Raw genomic sequence first — 15790 nt, 5'->3', positions numbered from 1 at the left:
CTTGTGAGCGAAAAACTTGTACATCAATCTTTGAGAGATACACTATTACAAACAATTGTAATTGGCGTGACCGAAAGAAAGACCAAGAGAAAGTGGTTCTCTTAGCAAACAAAAGAAGCAAGGTCTTGCTTCTTGTGAGTGTTTGCTCTCCACCCGTAAGGAGAAGCCATAGTGGATTTGGGAAGTCTCAACAGGAGTCTTGAGCCGAGGAGTAGGAGTTTCCGAACTTCACAATAATTGCCGTGTCATAGTTTGCAATCTTCTCTCTCTATTATCTCCTTTACATTTATGCTATATATTGCTTACTCGCTTCACTTAATTGCTACATATTTGTATTGAGAAGATTTGAGAAATTGTTTTCAATTATTTGCCATTATTGGCCATTGACTCCATTCACCACCACCACCCCCCTCCCCTCTCTAGAGTCAATTACTGGGCTACACAATAGATGAGTTGTCTAAATGATGTTTCCTTGATAGACTTTGCTATCCCTACCTGGATGTGCATTTTGGCCCGCGTGTTTCTTAAGCACTTTGGTTGAACATGTGAAAAATTAGGTGGCAACTAGAAGTCTAGAACTGCTTAGATCAAATATTTTGTGGCCATGTCTTGTAAGTTCCATTACTATTGAAATCTAACCTCTTATTTCTCTACGTATTTATTTATTGTATCTTATTTTTATGCAGGAAAGTGGATAAAATACCTAGGCTTCGAAGTTTCATTCTGTATGTTGGTTATCTCCAGTAGCTTGGCTTTGGGAATGACATTCTGATATTGAACATCTGTTTTTATTTCAATGCGAGTGTGTGGTCTTTCCTTGTCCTGGATTATATTTATATAATTAGCATTGTTGCAAATGAAATAAAGTACTAATGTCTGTGGAGTATATAGCCTTTGATTCCCAATTTGTGTAACCATTGGAGAATCCATTTCTAAGCTCTGTGCCCTTGTATATAATGTTGGAGTTTTAACTAAATGCAGTTTTTTTTTTTTTTTTCCCTTGAGAAGTTTTCATCGTATTTAGTGGGGAAGGTTGAGAAGAGAGTGGAGTTTCAAACCGTTCGTGATAGTGTACGAGATATTATATTTGGTTCAAAATAGTGTTCAAAGACCTTGGTCACTGAAAAACAACAAAAGTGTCCAGACATCGAAATCGGGTGACCATGATCACTTCACTGCAATTAATTTTAGTTTGACCAACTGAATTACACCTATACTACAAAAGTGACTGAATTTAACTTTATAATAATAACTTTGTATTTGAGAACCACCTATTTATTTGGATCCAAATTATCTCCCACCTATAATCATAATTACCTATTCTCAAAAATCACCCCACCACTCACCAAACTAAATTGTATGAACTTTTTCATATAACATTTTTAGAAGATTATATGGTTTTAGAAATTGTCATTAAATCGATGGATCAAAATCCAAATCCCAAACAGAGGGTATAAAGAGGGGTGTCCAAGACGGGATTCGGATTTTCAAAGAACAAAATATTTTAGGGTTAATTACACTAATATTCTTTAATATTGAACATTTTGGAAAATAAATATCACTGACATTGCAAAGTTTGTCTAGCTCACACCCAAAAGTTACTTTTCATGTGTCAAACTACTTTTTACATGTAAAAAATACATTAACCCTTTGACTTTGTGTTGACTTAGATGTATGAAATGACATTTCTACACCCATTGGATCCATAATAAGTTACCAAAATACCCATTGGAATATATGTGTTTGTGTGTGTGTGTGTGTGTGTGTGTGTGTGTATAATTTTACAAGAAATTCAACAAAATCCGAAAAATAGATAAGTAAAACCTTGAAAATAGATCGCTTAATTCTTCACACACTAATTCTTCATATATATATACTAGATAGAACCATGTGTGATGCACTTGATTGAATTTAGCAATATTTTGGGATAGTAAAATAGCTTAGATGATATGTAAAAATAATTTGAAAATCAAATAGAGAAATAAAATCTAAAATGAAATTAAAGTAACTTGCGGATAAAAGTGCTAAATTAATTTGATTTATGTATTTATAAATTTAGAGCAAAATAAATTCAAAACTTTAAGTTATCATTTATCATCCGAATAACTATTTGACTATTAATCTCGAAGATAAATAAGACTTTTCATCATCTTCAAGGTCCCTTTATCCAAAACCTTATGCAAACCCTAATATTCTTGTGGTATTTATAGCCGAACAATTAAAGAATAAAATTTTATTTTGCAAAGCAATGAAAAAGACTATTGAATCAATTGTACAAGAGATTTATTATATCAAATCATATGATATATTAGAATATAACAGTACGTTTACAAATACTACATATAACACGTTACATTTTTTTTTTATAAATTTATTTAAAAACATGCAATAAAAATTAAATAATTATATGTGCACGACTTATATCTATATATATTTTTTGTTATGTATGACTGAATAGAATAGAATATTCATGATAGCATATTATTTTGAGACCTTAAAGTTGTTCACGTACAGTCAGAATTTATTTTCAAAACCATTAAAAATTCATCGAGGGTATTTTAAAGGATAGCAGATTTTTGTGAAAAGAAAGAGTATAAGAGGATAAAAATAGATGAAAGAGATGATATAGAGTAAGTATTACAATATATTCATAAATAAAATCTATAATTATGAATAGTCTAATTTTTCTACAATTGTTTACTGTTAAAAGTATGTCTCTCTACGCATCGTAAACATTTCTAAATTCAGAAAAGGATTATAACAGTTGCATATTTCACTCTGTATAACACTTATAAGTGTGTCTCTCTACGCAAGTAAAGTTTGTAAATTCTATAAAGGAGTATAACATTTACGTATTTCACTCTCACTTTCAAGACACTTTCATTTTTATCCAATAAATTCTTCCAACACTCTAAATAGATTGAAATTCATACCTTTCCATATGAATGGATTTCAATACATGGAATTAATACATACTAGAAATTCAGAGACAACTAAAATTCGTCATGAGAGATTTATTTATAAATGAAAGTTCTGATTTTCAACCATCATCTAGTTTCTTTAAAAGATGTTTAATAATATCAATTTCAATAAAATTGAATAACTTTATATACAAGAATCTTATGAGCTTTTTATTCCAATGCGGTTGAATAAACAGAACTTATAATTTTTTATTTAGACATATATTTATTAATTTTTTATTTAATATTAATAATTTATTATTTAAAGAGAGTGACTTTTAGTCAAGGATTGTAAAGCTTCTCTACTTGCGAAAGAATTCAGAAAATAACTTTTACACTGCTTGATACACGATAGACTTTTAAATTTAATCAATCACATTTTTTCTCAACGCTAAAGAAAAAGAGTGAAAAAGAAAAAGAATTCACAATTAAGAAGAGTTTTAGTTTACGATACTTTTCTAAAAAAAATTGTGACTTTAATATAAATGATTAAAGAAGTGAAATTAACGTGAGTTTTTATTTGAATAATAGGATGTATTGAGATGAAATAATTTTTCTTCAATTGAAGATGATATCCATGCTTCTTATTTTAAAAATCAATATAAGTAAATAGAAATTGGTTTCTGATGATATATGTATCCAAATATATATGTGTATGTAATACACATATTACAGATAAAATATATATTAAACTGGTTGAACTAAATGTTGTTTTATTCTAAATGTAACTTCAGAGAATTTCTTAATTTCTTAGTATATTTTTATTTTTTTATTTTTTTTTACATTGCAATTTCTCAGTACTTCCAAAAATCTTCGTGGAACAGACTTCCAAATATAAACAAAGCATATAACAGATTCATAAATACTTGGGAGAAAATTAGGCAAACGTATATTGTGACGACCCTGGATTCTTTTTTACAAAACTAGTGTGTCCTGTGATAACCCGAAACGGATCCAAAATACGGAAGCAAAATATAAACAAGTCTATAGAGATGTACATCATCCCTAAGACACGAGAGTGGCCTTCCGAGGAGTCCCGTGATTCAGCGGAGTAAGACCGAAGTTAGGGTTTCAAAACCTTCCAAGGAATGGACCAAGGGTAAAATGGTCATTCCAAACTGAAATGGGTGCCACCGTGCACACCATTGGAAAGATAACGAAAAATAAACAACTCTAGACTCAAGAATCTCTTGATTTGGAGTCCGGATGACAGAGATATGAAGATAGAACGAAACGACGTCCTCCAATTAAGAGATATCACAATCCTATCTCACTAAAATTGTTATAACTCTCACTAAGGTTGGAGTTTCTATGTGTGGTTGGTACCATTGGAAAGCTGACTCAAAATTCTTGAGTTTAGACTCAAGAATCACCCAATTTGAATTAGGAATGAAGGAGTTATAACCATTTGAAGTCAGAGAAACAAAGTCGATACAAAATTGAAAGGGGAAAAAGAGCTGGGCATTTAGGTTGGCCGAAATGACCCCAGAATGACCAAAAATCTGGAAAATAAAGGAAAAACACATCAGTCGGCCGAAATGATGAATCGGTCTACCAGTTGTGACCAAAACAGTACCTAAGCTACTGGAAAATGCACTTAAACTATTCAAATGAAATCCAAAAGCCACCGGTCGACTGAAATGGCATTTTAGTCGGCCGAAATGACTAGAGAAAGTGCAAAAACACCTATTATGCACCATAAATGATGAGGCTTTACCTAAGCCACAATCCACATCATGAAATGGTCTAAAAACAGAATTTAAAGCTGTGCAAGCATGCCAACAAACGTACTTTACATATTGAAATATGTTACAATGGCCCATAACCTCATTACATATCATTTACTCCAAATCACATGCCAAACCTCCAAAGTTCGCAAAATTACAATTCAAAGGTGAAACTTGAAATTTAAATGCACACATTTGAACTTTAAAGTTTGTGGCCCTTGGCCTCATGTCATACATATCAAATGAGTACTAAAAAGAGTGCTTAGGCACTCATTACATATCCGGAATTGAAAATGACATGTTAAACCAAACATTACATTACAATTTCATAAGAGAAGCTAAACATGCTAACACTTGCATGTTAACAAAAATACATTAAAAGAACTTCAATTCAACAAAACGACCTAAGGATATTGTGCATCCCGAAACCACGTCTTCTTGCCTGAAATAGGTCGCATTCAGCGAGGGGTGAGGAACTTGTATTACTCGTAGGGAATGAGCATGCATAGACCTAACTTTTTACGAGATTATCACATTAATGTGAAATAATTCAAAAGGGTCATACCACCTAATGTCAATGTTCCAAATTAGTCTAAGGGATCATCTTAAGCTACACTAGCAATTGAAATGAACGACAACACACAAGTATACATGCTTAAGTATACAAAACAATGTTGAACACCATGCACAACATATAAGCATACACTTACAAATATACTAAATCACATTAAAACAAGATATGCAATATCTAAGCATACATACACAAGTACACTAATATATGGAAAACTCATAAATCAAGTATACAAGCACAAGTATACTAAGCTAAATGAATTACGTATAAGACAAGTATACACAGCACAAGTATACTAAACGAAATTTAAACTCACAGAGCAAGTATACAAGTTCAAGTATACATAATGAGGTTTAAAGAAGGAGCAAATATACAATTTCAAGTATTCTAAATGCAATTTAAACACAAGAAGCAAGTATACAATTTCAAGTATTCTAAAGGAGATTTATATACCTAAGTAAACACCAATTCTCAAGCTACAAGTAATCCTTGATTAACAACTTGAAATTGAATGCGAAATCAAATAGTGGAAAGACTAGGATATGCTGCCACGAAGACCATACAAGTTATTCAGGGTAATTACGACCCACAAGGAACTACCAAGTGCGCACTTATGACTTAGAAGATTCTTATCTCCATACTAGAGCCAAGCCCTAGCCATCACACATCTCATATCCTTACAAGCCTCCAAAAAAATCATCAAGTCTATGACATTTATATAATCACAATGCATGAAACTACCTACCAAGCACAAGTAGGGTGAAACCATACAAGCCATGTCCTAGAATTCAAGGCTCAATGGCATATGACATGTCAAGTCCTCAATATGCAGTTTATACATAAAATACGAATATTTTACAACAATTGAACCAAATTACCATCCTAAGCCACAAGTACTAAATAAGTTACATTTAGTAATTAGCTTTCAAGGTAATCAATTATAATATTCTAAACAAGCTATATACCTATGCAAGATATATTTAAACAAGTTTTGTAGGACAATGATATCCTATATCATGCTAAGTCCAATTACCATGATTAAAACATAGAAACAACTTCTAAGACATAGTTAAATTCATGGAACAAGTAGATAGGATTTAATTAAATAAAATAATTAAATTCTCTAGATTTCAAATCAATTCTAAATAATCTCAAATTAATATATGTTAAAGGACATAGCATGGTATTCACATATATCACATCAATAGCAAATTAAGTGATTAAAACACTTAAAATAATTTATTTATTTTATTTTTTTCATAGTTGATACTCACACACACATGCCTCCATGGAGACTTGAACCCTTGACCTTCCTTTGTGAGGTAAGGGTTTGATACCGCTAGGCCACTGGCCCGTTGGTATTTAAAATAAAATTAATTAAGCTAATTAATTAATTTTTCTCTAGATTTTTAAACAACTCCAAATATCCTTAAATTAACATAGGTTAAAGAACATACCAAGGCCTATTTCAATATCACATTATGTAATGACCTGGTCATTTCCTTCCTTTCCTTTTTCCTTAGGATTTTACAGATGAATTTTTTTTTCGTTGAAATTTCTTTTCTAAGTCCAGTTTCTTGTCACTTAGTGTCGTCTCGATGCTCGAAACTGGTTTCTAAGACTCTTTCCTTTGGATTGACAACTTCCTTTGAGAACCGAGTCATTTCCACATTTTTCGTTTTTCGACACTATTCACTTTTCGTCCTTTTTCCTATTTTGTCTTTTCCCCGTTTGTTACTTTGTTGGCACAACCTCACTCTTTGTGTTCGGAGTTGGTTTTTGACTTCATGTATCTTCATTCTAAGTGGTTTCCATGAAATACGTATCTTTACTTTTGCAGTAAAGTACCTTGGTTGTTCTTGGTGTCCGTAGGGGCATGGATGCATAGTTCTTTAGAAACTTTTTTTTTCTTAGAGTGTTTTTCGTAAATATCTTTTGAAGATATTTTATTTCAGGGGTTTTTTAAGAAAATATTTTTAGAAGATATTTTCATTCTGGCCAGTTGTGCAGTTTTCACTTTTTAGAGGGGTCATTGTGCAATTAATGAAAGTTATTACAAAATGCCTTGTTTTGAGCCTGGATTCTCGTACGGGACTCATTTTCACTTTTCGTAGAGTCGCGTACTTTTAGAATTTCCTTATGGTTGTTTTTCTCCAATTTTAGGGTTTCTGGCCCGAGTTACCGCCGAACTTGTTCGGGACATATCTTCCTGCACGGGACTCGGTTTTTGATGCCGTTTCTTCCGTTGTTCATATTTTCTTATTTCGGTTCTTTTTTATTCATAGAGTTTTGCTACTTGGGCGCGTCTGCTCGAATTTCACTTTTCCAGACCCGGCGGGGCCCGTTCGGGTCACTTTTTGAGTTTTTCTATAAATAGGGGGTCTTAGAAAGAAAAATCAGATTTCTCTCTCTCTCTCCCCTCTCTTGGCCAGATTCCATGGCAGCCATAGGCTTCCACCTTCTCTCTCCTCTTTTGAGCCTCTTCCCTTTAGTGAAATGCCGTAGTGCCTTAGTGTTTTATGTTCGCCTTGGCGAGGCCTTCGATTCCACTGATTGGAATCTCGTTTTGGCCATTTTTTGAGTTCGGGTTTGAAGTCAAGTTGTGATTTTGATGTGGCTTCCTTGGGGTTCATGTTTATCGTGTTGTCCCTGACAAAACCCCGAAGTTTCTGAGGTTTCATTTTGGTGGCTTTTTAGATTTTCAACTCAAATTGAGATAGGGGATGTCTTAGGTTTATATTAATGTTGTATTGACTATTATATAAGCTTATACAACTTGTAAGTATGCCTTTGTTAAGTTTTAGAATTTAATTTAATTATTTTCTATGTTTAAGATTTAATTCATATAGTTGTGTGTAACTTGGAATTAAATTGTGGCATGCTAGTAAATTAGGCATTTGTATATTTACCAACATATATTAAATTGGAAGCATTTGAATAAGAATTGCAAATTTTATTTAATATTTATCTTTTATGAAAGATTAATTCACATAGTTGTAACAAGCATAAAATCAACTTTTAATGTGATATTAAGGTAGGCCTTGCTATGTTCTTTAACCTATGTTAAATTGAGGACATTTGGAGTTGTTCAAAAATTTAGAAAAAATTAATTAATTAGCTTAATTAATTTTACTTTAAGTGTTTTAGTCACTTAAATCGATGTTGGAGGCAATTTATGTTAAGATCGTGCTATGTCCCTTAATATGTATTAATTTGATCCTATTTGGAATTAATTTGAAATTTAGAGACTTTCCGTATTAGGTTGAAAATCTCTTGAAATGTAGTATGTTTAATTACCTTGTGAGCATGCTACTAACTTGTTGTAGAATTAGTACTTATGGTCTCTAAAGATGGTAATTTGATTTAGCATGATATGTGATATCATTGTCTTGCATAACTTGTTTAAATATATCTTGTGTAGGTATATAACTTGTTAGAATATTATAATTGTTTACCTTAGAAGCTAGTTACTAAATTAGAGCTTATTTAGTACTTGTGGCTTAGGATGGTAATGTGGCTCAATTGTTGTAAAATATTCTTACTTTGTGTATAAATTGCATATTGAGGACATGACGTGTTATATGCTATTTAGACTTGAATTCTAGGACATAATTTGTGTGGATTTAACCTTATTTGTGCATGGAATGTGGTAACTTGCATTTAATTTTGTATAAGTTTTGAACTTATTGATTTTGGAAAGCTTATGAGGACATAATTTATGTGATGGCTAGGGTTTGGCTCTAGTACATGGATAAGTGTCTTCTACGTCATAAGTGCGCACTAGGTGGTACCTTGTGGATCGTAATTACCCGAAAATACTTGCTTGGTTTAGTGACCGCATGTCCTAGTCTTTCCACTATTTGATTTCGCATTTTATTTCAAGTTGTTAATCATAGATTACTTATAGCTTGAGAATTGATGTTTGCTTTGGATATTTGAATCCTATTTAGTATACTTGAACTTGTATACTTGCTTCGTGAGTTTAAATTTCATTTAGTATGCTTGTGCCATGTATACTTGTTTTAGGTGTATCTCTTTTAACTTAGTATACTTGTGTTCGTATACTTGTTTTACGAGATTTCCATATAAAATGTATACATGTGTAAATATGCTTAGACATTGCATAACTTGTCTAAATATGGTTTAATATACTTGGAAATGTATGCTTGTATGTTGTATAACATGTTTTAACATTGTTTAGTTCACTTTAAATTGTATGAGTAGCCTAGGATGCTCCCTGAGTCTCATTTTGACATAGACGTTAGGTAGCATGAGCCCCCTGGACATGTTTCACCTTGAGGTGATAATTTTGTAAAATGCTAGGTCAATGCATGCTCATTTTCTACGAGTAGCTTTATGTTACTCACCCCGAAGTTACTGGGGATTTGTTTCAGGTACGAAGGCTGGGTTCGTGATGCTTATCACTCCTTGGATGACTTGTAACTTTTAAATTTCCATTTCATGCAAACGTAGCATGAAATGTCATTTTGTAGCTTATATGTCAAAACTTGTATCCTTGATTCCACATATGTAATGTGTACATAAGTACACTTTTTGTAATGTATTTGACATATATAACATGAGGCCAAGGGTCAAGCATGTTTATAATTGCACTTGTACTCATTTGGTGCCACATTTTGTTTAAGAAATGTAATTTTTCTAACCTTAGAGGTTTGATATGTAATTTAGAGTAAATGAAATGTAATAAGGCCATGGGCCATTGTAGCGTGTTTAAAATGCCATATTACACCTGTGCGTATGTTCATATCATCACACAATTGCATATTATGTAAATTGATCATGCCATGGGGGATGCAAATGAGACTTAGGAACTCTTTTCAGCCTTGGTGCATAATAGGCCTGATTTTCACATTTTTAACCTGTTTCGGTCGACTGGTGGCTCATTTCGGTCAACTGGTTCATTGTTCAAATTGAGTTGAATAGTATTTTGTCAATTCCAGTAGCCAATTTCACTTCGAGCCTCAAACCGGTCGACCGAAATGGAGGCTCATTTCCTTTCTTTTCTTGGCTCACTTTGGCCGACCGAAGCATCATTTCGGACTACCAAATGGAGCTGCCTTGTGGGTTTTGTTTGGTTGGTTGCCTAGACAGGTTAACTTCATTTGTTTGATCCCACAGGACCTTGTTGATCTTGTTTGAGCCATTTAATGGCGTACATGGTCTAGTTTGAACTAGATCTTGCTCCTTTGGTTGTCATTGGTGCTATAGGGTACCAAGTGACCTTTTCATTCTAGCTTTCGCTTTCGCATTTTGGATCCGTTACCGGATCAATCTTCGGTTCATCACTTACACACCGGGTTGCAAAACTTGGACCGTCACACATTACAAGTTGATTTCATGCTAGTTACAACCATGTGAATTAAATTTTCATAAAATAAAATTATTAAATAAAAGTTGCAATACTTATTCAAATGCTCCCAGTTTAATAAATGTTAATGAACATATCAAGGCCAAATTTAATAGCATGCCACAATTTAATTCCAAACTACATACAACCATGAGAATTAAATCTTATACAGGGAAAATAATTAAATTAAATTCTAAATAAAATACATAGGCATGCATACAAGTTGTATAAGCTCATAAAATAATCAATACAACATTTATATAAACCTAAGACATTCCCTACCTCAATTTGAGATGAAATTTCAAATACCACCAAAATGAAACCGCTCCGAATCCTATGCTTCGGGGTTTTGTCGAGGACAACATGGTGAACATTAAACCCCAAGGAGGTCACACCAAAATCCAAACTTGGCTTCAAACCCGAACTTAAAAAATGGCCAAAACTGGATTCTAATAAGAGGGAAAGGACCGCCTCGACAAGGCCTACAATAAACACTAAGGCACAACGACATTTTACTAAAAGGAAGTGGCCGAAAAAAAAGGAAGAAGGGCTTCGGTGGCGGCTGGCCAAGAGAGGAAGAAGAGAAAAAAGTTTGAATTTTCATTTTAGAACCCCCTATTTATAGAAAAACCTTAAAAGTGCCCCGAATGGGTCCCGCTCGGTCTGGAAAAATAGAATTTAAGCAGACACACTCAAACGGCAAAACACCATGAACAAAAAAGAACCAAAATGAGAAAAATGAATAAGAGAAGAAACAACGTTGAAAACCGAGTCTCGAACAAAGAGATATGCCTCGAACAAGTTCGGCGGCAACCGCTCTCAAAAACCCGAAAACTGGGGAGATCGACCGCAAGACAATTGTAAGAGTACACGAATAGATGAAATATGAAAATAAATCATATACGAGGATTCAAGCCCCAAGGAGACACTTTGTAATTAACTTTCATTAATTGCACAAAGGCCCTTACACAAAAAGATAACTACGCAACTGCCCAGAATGAAAATATCTTCCAAAAGTTTCTTAAAAACCCCTAATCAAAATATCTCCAAAAGATATTTATGAAAAACACCTTAAGAAACATCAATGTTTCTGAAGATTCCTTTCATCCACGCCCCTACGGGAAAAGGAAACAACCGGCGAGCTTTCCTAAAAATAAAGCTACGCGTTTCGAGGAAATCAACTAGAATGAAAACTCGTGAAGTCAAAACTCAACTCCGAACATGAAAAGTGAGGTTGTGCCAAAAAAATGACGAACGGGAAAATATGAAAAGTGAATAGTGTCGAAAAAAAGAAAAAAGTGGAAATGACTCGATCCTTTAGGGAAGTTGTCAATCTAAAGGAAAAGGTCTCAGAAACCATTCCCGAGCACTCGAGAGGACACTAAGCTATGAGAAACCGAACTCGTAAAATAAAAATCAACGAAAAAAATTTATCCGTAAAATTTGAGAAAAAGGAAAGGAAGGAAAATGACCAGGTCATTATAACCTACATTTCTTAAGGAAATTTCATCCCCGAAATTAGGAACATCCCTAAAATAACCGAACAAGGACCAAACACAAGGTCACACTGAGGAATGGATCATATGGCACTAAAGGACAACTCCAGAAGCCTCAAGATCCATAATGAGATACGTAACTGCGAACCGTGAGACACCTCTCCAAAAGAATTGACATACAATCCAACGTCAACGACCAAAGGAGACCAAGGCGACTACACATCGAACCAAGGAACATAACCAGAAGCAATATGGCAGCACGAATAGTGACTAAAACCCACCCACAACGTATCCAAGGTGCGGTAGCATCAACAGGATCACGTGCCCGCCCACACTCACATTACTAGCTAGGTAATGCAAGATAGCATCGACGACAACTAGAACTTGCCTACTACACATAACTTGTACGGTAGCATGACAGTATAAAGCCCTAATTCGTCACCTGTCCCTAGCAAGCTTACTCGTGAAACTTATCGATACTAATGACATCAATGTCAAAATGATCATTACCAAAAGCACCACGGAAACCAGACATTTTGTGAGAGTTGAGATATGGTCCAAAGATGTCTGACCAGACCATTTTGGCCAATTCCAAAACTCTGACAACAATGTCATAGGCACCGCTATGCTTAAGGCCTTAAATCCTCAATATTAGAAAAACTGACTACCCCAAGTGTCAAAACACCGTTGTTAACCACACCAGTCACGAAGCCAAAGCCTGACGAGTCTATGCCCTCAAGCCAATTGATCAAACTTTACAAATCAAACAACATCACCATCGCCCTAGTCACAGCGATTCCCAACAAGATAACCCATCTAAGAACCTCTACGTCATCCTAAAGTTGACCTACTACAAGGCTACGCTTAGGAATCAAGACATCGGATCAAGCTCACACACACAATCCCGATAACCAAGATCACACAACTCCAGGCACAGTACAGGAAAGATAAAAGAAATGAGCTAAATAAAATAATTAGTCATAAAACATACATACATATATATACAAGTATACATTCGCAAGTGTATTAAGCAATGTCGAAACAGAAACGCAATATATATATATATATGTACAAGTATACATTCACAAGTATACTAAGCAGTACTAAATCCATGGTAGACAAGTATACAGGCTTAAGTATACTAAACCAAAACGAAATGAAGTATACAACGCACAAGCATACTAGGTACAAGTATACTAAACGTAAATGAGAATCCACACACCATACAACTAAACACATAATATACAAGGGCAGTTAAATATGCTACCTATCACATAAGAGTCAAGCAATAAAGACACGTTATACATCACTTATGACGCTAGCATGTTAAACAGATATAGTAAATGAAAAACACCTCATCTATATCATTACACAACTACCTAATAGTTACATCCCCTAAACATATTCCTAAGGCATGCTCAAAACAACAAGGCATATAACATGTAAAAAGGACTATGCAAATAACAATCTCACAAAATAATAAGTAAGAAGGGATGAAATTGTAATGACACGGTCATTTTCCTTCCTTTTTTTCTGGTAATTTCTTTTTTCGTCTTTTCCCTATTTTGACTTTTTCCTGTTTATCATTCTTCTTTGCATAACCACACTTTTTGTGCTCGAATTTGATTCTGACTTTGCATGCATCCATGATATTTGATTTCCATGATATTTGTATTTTTACTCTTGTAGAAAAGCATGCTAGTTGCTTACTTTTTCATAAAGGGCATGGATGCATACTTTCTTGGAAACATTCTTGATTTTTGGGGTTTTAGTGTAATTATGTAAAGTAATTATTTTTCATTTTAGGGACTATTTTGTAATTTAATTTGGAAGATATTTTAGAGAAGGACCTTTTTGAAATTTTTGGAAAGTGTAACAAGTGTCACACTCTCATGGAGATACTTGTTGACATTGGGGTGGAGTCACTTAGAAGCATGATCTTGTGACATATGGAGGGTGGAGATTCACCAACTTGTTGGCCTAGGATAGGTGCACTTGTTGGCTTGGATGGTTGACAAGTGTAGGCTTAGGATTAATCCTCGGAAGGAGCCATGGATTGGTGACAAGTGTAGGCACCAAATTAAGTCTTGCATTGTGTGTGTGTGAGAGGTAGTGTAAGAACACCTAGTGAGTGGAGGAATACTAGATCCTCCACTCACCACAATTCATTTTATCTCTTTCATTTCCTTTATTCTTAAAACCTTAACCTAGCCACCATTGAAGAAAAGCTTAGTTTAGAGCTTATTACTACATTTTGGCCTCCTTCCAGTGACCTTAGACCTTTAACCTTGGGAAGTAAAAGTTCCCTCTCACCCTCCTCTACAAATATTTTTGTTTTCCATTTTAAACTTGGTTGCTTTGGATTATAGAGATTCAATTCTCAATTGAGGTAGGGGTGGTAGTATGTTTATACTTTAAGTGTTTTATGTTCCTTTGGGATTTAATATATATTGTGTACATGCTTTTAATATTGTAGTCTTGCATATTATAGGAAACCCTCACTTTTGACCTAGGGTTTATTGATTTAAGCATGTATGATATATATTGCCCTTGTGTAGAATTATTAATGTTATATACAATTCTTATTGACTTGAATTGCTATATTTATTGTGATGATAATTTTATATTCTTGTGGATTACTAATTGTAATTATTTTAAAAGCTTATAACTATAATGTTAAGATTTAGTATATAAAGCTTATTGTTGAGGCATGATTTAAATTGATAAGTTGGTGGTATTGTATTGTACATTATAATATGATGAGGACTTATCATTTGGTATGCCATTTTAGACTTGGAACCCTAAGACATGGTTTGTGTGGTTTCAAAAATACTTGTGCATGGAAGGTGATTTATATGCCTTAATTATAATGTATAAGTTTTGAACTTAATCATAATTTTGGATTCTCTTGGGACATTGTTACAAATGACATGGCTAGAGTTCGGCTCTAGTGCGGGAGGTACGAGCTCTCCCCATTTATAGTGCGCACTAGGGTGGTATTCTCAGCGGGTTAGTGCTCACAATAACCTTTAGGTCTTGGTTTACTCCAGGATTTGATGTCCAAGCTTTCCACTATTTGGTTTCGCATTCAATTCCAAGTTGACAACCAATGCTTAATTGTGACTTGTAATTTTGGTTATTTGGGATTTGATTTTGTTAAGTACATTGATATTGATATTGTGTTGTGATAGAATCATTTAAGTTAGCTTAAAAGGATCCTTTATAACACATTAAACATAGACGTTAAGTGGAATGATCCCTTGTATTCATCTATATTGATCTTGTAATGATATTAAAACTTTAGGGTATACGCATATACTTCTTCCTACAAGTAACTTGATTATACACACTAGTTATTTGGGTTATTTTATAGGTAAGGAGACTATGTTCTTGGATGCTCATCATCCTTAGAGGCTTATGAGCAATTTGGAATATTTTTGTATATTACCATGCAAATGTTTAGCATGCCTTACTTTTGATGTTATATTTTTGTATACCATGGATGTATGGTATTTTAGAAGCTAAGATGGCTTCCTTGATGTGTAATGTGTATCGTAGTACACTTGATGATGTCTATTTTGTATGTATAACATGAGGCCAAGGGCCATTAATTTTAAAGTTCACAAGTATGTTTTTAAACTTGTTTCGGATCATTTAGAATGCATGTA

General features: G+C 33.8%; 1 protein-coding gene across 5 annotated transcripts in view; it reads left to right on the top strand.

Moving 5' to 3' along the window:
• The window catches only part of LOC132306095 (lactoylglutathione lyase), a 58884-nt gene extending 57886 nt beyond the window's left edge, over window positions 1-998 (top strand). For all 5 annotated transcript variants that reach the window (XR_009481816.1, XM_059803324.1, XM_059803322.1 and 2 more), the window contains one exon: window positions 687-998. The gene's annotated coding sequence lies outside the window, so the exon portion shown is untranslated. The remainder of the gene's footprint in view (window positions 1-686) is intronic.
• Window positions 999-15790: the final 14792 nt, after the last annotated feature.

The sequence above is a fragment of the Cornus florida genome, unplaced genomic scaffold, assembly GCF_030987335.1.
Source record: "Cornus florida cultivar Cherokee Brave unplaced genomic scaffold, ASM3098733v1 CherokeeBrave_3.0.0_Hap2_Chr05, whole genome shotgun sequence".
NCBI lineage: Eukaryota > Viridiplantae > Streptophyta > Magnoliopsida > Cornales > Cornaceae > Cornus > Cornus florida.
The sequence above is the reverse complement of the archived record's forward strand: the minus strand, read 5'-3'. Positions and strand labels throughout refer to the sequence as shown.